Source organism: Schistocerca cancellata, chromosome 2 (assembly GCF_023864275.1).
Source record: "Schistocerca cancellata isolate TAMUIC-IGC-003103 chromosome 2, iqSchCanc2.1, whole genome shotgun sequence".
Classification (NCBI taxonomy): Eukaryota; Metazoa; Arthropoda; class Insecta; order Orthoptera; family Acrididae; genus Schistocerca; species Schistocerca cancellata.
The window spans coordinates 896102737-896109734 of NC_064627.1; positions in this window are offsets into that span (position 1 = coordinate 896102737).

A 6998-nucleotide genomic window follows, 5' to 3' on the forward strand; every position below is an offset into this window, starting at 1 on the left:
TTCCGATTCTGTGGTATCTGAAATCGATCTCGTCCAGCAATCGTCTGGGCATCTGCGACAATCAAAGAACTTCCCGATGTGTTGGAACGTGTCTTGCAATCAAAGCTCCGTCGTTGTCAGACATGCGTGGCGTCTGATGGTACAAACTTCGAGCACGTGTTGTATCGTTGGACCTGCATTCATGTCGTCACCATATGTACTCATTATTTTCAACAAATGGTCCAAATGAATTTCTTTCTTGTTTCCTTTCCGATATTGGCCTCTGCTAACACTTACTCCTGACATTTGAAGATATGCAGTTCTCAGCCCATGAGATGTGCCCCGCCTCCTGTAAACGTTTGTTGCAATATTTCTGGGACACCCCGTATATACTCATTGGATTGAATATACTATAAGTAAAGGCAATGCATTTCAATTACTATAGTCATTTGTTACGAAATTCATACTGCTACAGGAAAAAAATTAAAAGGTTATAGTTTCTTTTTTGGTGTACTGAGACTGTCCTTTCCGAAATTTCATGAATTTATGTTCTCAGAGGTGCATTGGTCTATAGAAAAGGGCGTACCAGGTTGACACCTCGACTCTTAACAGATGAACACAAAAAACAATGAATGGGAGCTGCGCTGACTTTTCTCTCTCAGTACGACTAGTTTTTGAAACACTCGTATTACTGGTGGCGCGACTTGGGTCTTGCGTAAACGTCCAGAAGGAATGCACCAGTCAACAGAATGGCATCATTCTCGATCCCCAACAAAAACAAATTCCCAGCACCAAAAAGGTTAGGCCAGTGTTTGAGGATTAAAAGGGCGCCCTACTCATCGACTTTTTGTCGAGAGTTTAGACCACAAATGCTGCCACCAACTGTCAGAGCCTTCACCGACTATGCCACACCGTTCAAAACAAAGAGCTTGGTTTGTAGTTCAGCTCACGTTGCCAGGTGTCTGGCTTCAGCAGAATATGTCTGGCTTTTAACAATGTGTCCGGCCAAACACATGAAAGACCAGTCTGTCCGGCTTTTGTTAGGCTTACTGCCAATGAAGTAGACAACGCACAAATAACATCCGGTCCATGCTAATGACGTAATAAGGAGATGTAACATAAGGATGTACAGGGTGTCCCAGAAGTAATCACTCGAACCAAAGAAAGTCCGTAAATATGGGCACTAAAATGTATACTGTAAGAGCTAAGAGCACTTGTTCATCTTCGATATTGTGAATCAGGTCTTTTGTACTACAACCACTTTGCGTTTTTTATTTTGAGGTGTAGTAGTATGGAGGAAAACAAGAAAAAAAATTTCACTGTACATGGGCTCCAAAATGCATACCTCAAGAGCTATGAGAACTTTTTCATCTTCACTATTGTGAAACACACATTTGCTAAACACAAAGTGCTCAAGACTCTTAAGGAACGCATTTTAGAGCCCACGTTTGCTAGACTTTTTTGCTTCGAATGACCGTTCCTGTCATATCGCTGAATACTGGCCATTCCTCTTCGGACAACCCGTATGGGTATATTAATCAATGTTATTCTGATGTCCATGTCACGTGTTTTAAGTAAGTCTAACTGCAATGACTCACACGTAATTTGCGGAACTTTCAAGCAGTAAGACCCAGATGTTAAAATATGTAAAACTGATGAACATACAGCTGAATGGCTATAGCTGTATTTATTGCTTGTAGACTTGCACTACGGGTTTCGCAACATTTTTAGTTGCATATTCTGGTGCCTCTACTGTTGTTACACGTAGTTACTGCAGTTTTACGATTGACAAGATGTAATGGTCGACGCCGACTCGCATTACCCTCGGTAATTGCAAACATTAAAACTTGCGTGACCACCTTTGGTGTGTACTTTACTGGTAGGAATCCTTTAAAACCAATATCGTTGAATACACCCTGCGCAAACCAGAGCATTACTGTTGTAACTAGTGAATGTTTCATCCGGATAACCTGAGTGTCTTGCCTGCCAGTGCTGTGGTGAGAGATGATTACGCGTCCAAAATTGATTAAAGTGGTTGCGACGGCTGTCCCATAAGACCAGTATGCAGACTACGTGAAACTAGCGGCCTATAGTGTGGGCGCAGTGTTGTGTCACAGCCGCGAGAATTCAGCAGACTGCTCAATTACTGCCGGTACGACACACACCAAAGGAGGTGAATCAAGTTGTGATTTTCATTGTTGCTGAGAGTACTGTGGGTCGGCGTCGACTGTTACAACCTGTCAATCGTAAACTACAGTAGCTACATGTAACAGCAACGGAGGCACCAGAAGATGTAACTAGACATGTTGCGAAATGCTTAGTGCTAGTCTACAGGGACTTCAATAAGTACAGCTTCCGTGAATTGACGAGATTACGTTTGTTCATTAGTTTTACCTATTCTGACATCTTGATTTTACTACCTGAAACTTCCGTAAATTACGTACGAGAATTTAACTCTCGTTGCCCTTGGGTTAAAATTACCGGCAATGAAATGGCATAAGTTACTGAGTAGATTAGCGTTTTCTGACCAATTATTTGTTTTATTTACTAAAGAAATTTTAGTTTATTTTAAGGTAAGATGAACAAGACCGAGCTCTTAGCTGCTATCACAATTGCTACTCTATAAACCTGTTTACTGGCTTTTTTTGCGTTAACCACATTCAGAATTACTGTAACTGGTTACTAATAAACGACTGAAGATATCCATCTGATTCTATTTCTGTTTAAAATAGGTGGTCCACTTTTAGGGCAAAATGTCTCTCTAAATACGATGCCGAATCTGGCTTTTCTAAATTTGCACCTCGCAACCCTATGTTGTATGTATATGTGTTCTAGCAGTAGTGGAGACTAGAAGATCCTGAGGAAGATCCCAGCAGAGGGGTCGAAACGTCAATCAGTTTAGTAGAAATATGAAGCGGCCTAACAACCCAGAAGATTTTAAATTCAACTCTAAGTTTGTTGGTTGATTTGGGGGAGTGGGCGAACACCGAGGTCATCGGTCCTATCCGATTAGGGAAGGAGGTCGGCCGTGCCCTTTCAGAGGAACCGTCCCGTCATTTGCGGAAAGCGATAAAGGGAAATCACGGAAAACCTAAATCAGAATGGCAGGACAAGGGTTTCAAGCGTCATCCTTCCGAATGTGAGTCCACTTCGGTAACCACAGCGCCACTTCGCTCGGTCACCCTAAATTCAGCGGCATTGTGCTACTTCGCGATGGTGCTCACGTTCTTGCAGTTGCATTGATTAAGAACTTACTTCAGCAGTTTAAGTGTGAAGTTTTTGAATATCCGTCTGACAGCCAATCTTGGCGTCGAGTAATTGCCATCCTTGCACAAAATGTAAGGATATTCTGAGCGGAAAAGTTGTGGAGATGATGACAAACTGAAAGAGGATGTTAGTGATTGGTTGAAAAACATGGCTACAAATGTTCAAATGTGTGTGAAATCATAAGGGACTTAACTGCTAAGGCCATCAGTCCCTAAGTTTACACACTACTTAATCTGAATTACCCTAAGGACACACACACACAGCCATGCCCGAAGGAGGACTCGAACCTCCGCCGGGACCAGCCGCACAGTCCATGACTGCTGCGCCTCAGACCGCTCGGCTAATCCAGCACGGCACATGACTGCATCTGAGTATGTAAAACGCGAAGTAAACCTTCTGGAGCGTTTGAGGGATGTTTAAATTTTAATTGCTAACTATGCAGAGAAATACCTAAGATATCAAAACATGTTGTAAGAAACGTTTTATTTCAACGTCTGGCGAGACAAAAGTTCTTTCCTTTAAGAATGACACTCGTACCTAAGATCAGCTGTCACAAACACTCAGCATAACATGCTCTATGGAGTGAGGTAGTAAGGAACCTTCACTGACTCGTCTTCCTGAAGACCGCGAGGCTCTCAACGGCCGCAGCCGGGCCTACGCTGTGGAACTGGAGCAAAGCGCAGAGGGCGACGTCTGTGTGGCAGAGCGCCACTTATAAAGCCTTCCCGGCGTTAGAGTGGATGACATCCGGGCAGCAGTTGCTCCTTGGGTGGCGGCAGGGACGGGCCGTAAGGTGAGCCGTCCAGTGGAGGCGGCGCGGGCGGGGTGCGGGGGCGGCGGCGGCGGCGGCGGAGGCGGAGGCGGCGGACGGGCCGTGTTAATTAGACGAGTGTGCGAGCGCGCCAGCTGCGGCTGCGGTCGGCGCGGCGCCGGCCGCCCCTCGCAACTTGCTCCGCAGTTCGGCGATAAAACTTGCCATATCGACTGAGCTCAGATCGATACTCGCACACGCGGACGCGCTTCCTGTCGTCTCCTACGCTCGCCGTCACGTGCGTGCACGCAGTCTCGAGGGCAAGGAGCCAGCTGCTCCAGACAGAGAGAGAGAGAGAGACTGTCGGACCTGGCTGCTGTTTCCCTGTACCCCGATATAGCAGAGCAGCTACTCGTCGGGGTTGCTTGGATGGATTTCCTAGCTGGAGTTATTAACTACCATTCAGCGCACAGGAAGCTGTTATATGCCTGCGTATTCAGCTACAGAGATATGTAAACAGGCAGAAATGGCGCTGCGGTCGGTAACGCCTATATGATACCAGTGTCTGACGCAGTTTTTAGACCGGTTACTGCTGCTACAGTGACAGATTATAAAGATTTAAGGGGGGTAGGACGTGAAACGGGCCGACTTGGAGCAGGAGAGGCACCACAGGACATTTTAATTTTCACTGTCTATACTTTTAGAAATAAATTCATAAGACTTTCTTAGCATGACCAGGACGGATTCAGGATTCACACTCATAGCAGAGGAAATTCAAAAACATAACAAAACAATTTTTTTTTACATGTGAAATTTCATCATTTTTTCACTTGGTATTGGCTGCATTTGTTGCTGTAGGTACACTTTTCTTCATAAGTAAGAGAGATTCTTCGATGAATTTTGCACAGTACACAAACCATTCTTACAGGTGTATGAAACTCTAGAATGTCCCAAATCTGTTAAAAACTGTGGTTAAAATTGAGATAATTAACTATAAAATTCGAGTTTTCTCTAAACACAAAGTTTAAAACGTAGCAGCCCACTCGTTTTTCCATAGATTAAATAAATTCTAGAGTTTCATACACCTGTAAGTACGGTTTGTAAGCTGTGCAAAATTTATCGAAGAATGTCTCCTACTTATTAAGAAAAGTGTACCTATAGCAACAAATGCAACCAACAGTAAGTGAAACAAATCCTGAAATTTAACATTTAAAAATATTATTTTTTCGTGTTTTTGAACTTCCACTGCTATGAGTGTGATTCCGGAATCCTTCCTGGTGATGCTGACAAAGTTTTATGAATTTATTTGTAAAAGTATAGACAGTGTAAATTATAATGTCCTGTGGTGCCTCTCCTTCTCGAAGTCGGCCCGTTTGGCCTCCTACCCCCCCTTAAATGAGTCTGAACGTGGTGTTACAGCTGGCGCACGAGCTGTGGTACACAGCATCTTCCAGATAGCAAAGAAGTGGCGACTTTCCCGTACGACCATTTCACGAGTGTACCGTAAATATCAGGAATCCGGTAAAACATCAAATTTCAGACATCATTGCGGCCGGAAAAAGATCCGTCTAGAACGGGACCAACGACAACTGAAGAGAATCGTTCAACGTTACAGAAGTGCAACTCTTCCACAAATTGCTGTAGGTTTCAATGCTGGGCCATCAACAAGTGTCAGCGTGCGGACCACTCAACGGAACATCAACGATATGGGCTTTCCGAGCCGAAGGCCCACTCGTGTACCCTCGATGACTACACGACACAACGCTTTACGTTGCACCTGGACCCGTCAACACCGACATTGGACCGTTGATGACTGGAAACATGTTGCGTGCTCGAGCGAGTCTCGTTTAAAATTGTATCGAACGGATGGACGTGTATGGGTACGGAGACAACCTCATGAATCCCATAGACCCTGGATGTCAGCAGGGGACTGTTCAAGCTGGTGGAGGCCCTGTAATGGTGTGGCACGTTTACAGTTTGAGTGATATGGGACCACTGATACGTCTAGATACGACTCTGGCAGGTGACACGTACGTAAACATCCTGTCTGATCATCTGAATCCATTCATTTCCATCGTGCATTCCGACGGACTTGGGCAGTTCTAGCGGGACAGTGCGACCCCCCACACAGTGCTCCAGCGTGGCTCCAGGAGCACTCTTCTGAGTTTAAACATTTCTGCTGGCTATCAAAGTCCGCAGAAATGAAGACTGTCAGTGTAGTGCGGCTCGAAGACAAAAGTGATTCTCATTTGTACGCACATGTCCAGGAAGTTTCATCATTGATGATTAAGTGCTCTTTATATGACAGGGATAATGTGTCCGAGGCAAAATATCTGTCGAGTTTAAAGAAGGGTTCTTCACGAGTGTATTTAAAAGGGAAAGCAAGGATGACGGTGGGTATTATCGAGGCATCACAGTTCTCACATGTAAATCGAGACTACATGGTAAGTTTCTTAAAACTAGAAATGAGAGATAATTTAAGGAAATAGAGGAACAGAGTTGCTTCCGGTCAGACGGGTTTTATACTGGTAACAGCTGCTGCATTAGACATGTGACTGACAAGAAAATAGTACACGACGTGGAACCAAACGTGGCCCATATAGGGTGAACCAGAACTCCACCGACGAACTATCAGTAGAGTAGTAATATGGACCAAAACAAGAAAATGTTTTTGGACACAGCATTGGAAAATAAAAAAGTGAAGTGCGTAAACATGGCAGTTAGGAGAGATGATGAAACTTGGTTCTCCATTAATTTCGCCGGTTATCAGGTGACTTTCGCCGAGGACCAACAGGAAATATATATTACATGTTAAGAAAGCTTAAAGATGAACATGAGCAGTGAGGTATGAAAATAAACTTAAAGTCGGACTTGGTTGTCGGGGCATAGGAAGGGATCTTCTTATGAGTGATGCACGTGATCATATAGGGTGTACCAGGAGGAATGATCAGTATTCAGGGATATGACAGAAACGATTATTCGCAGCAAAGGACGTCTATGA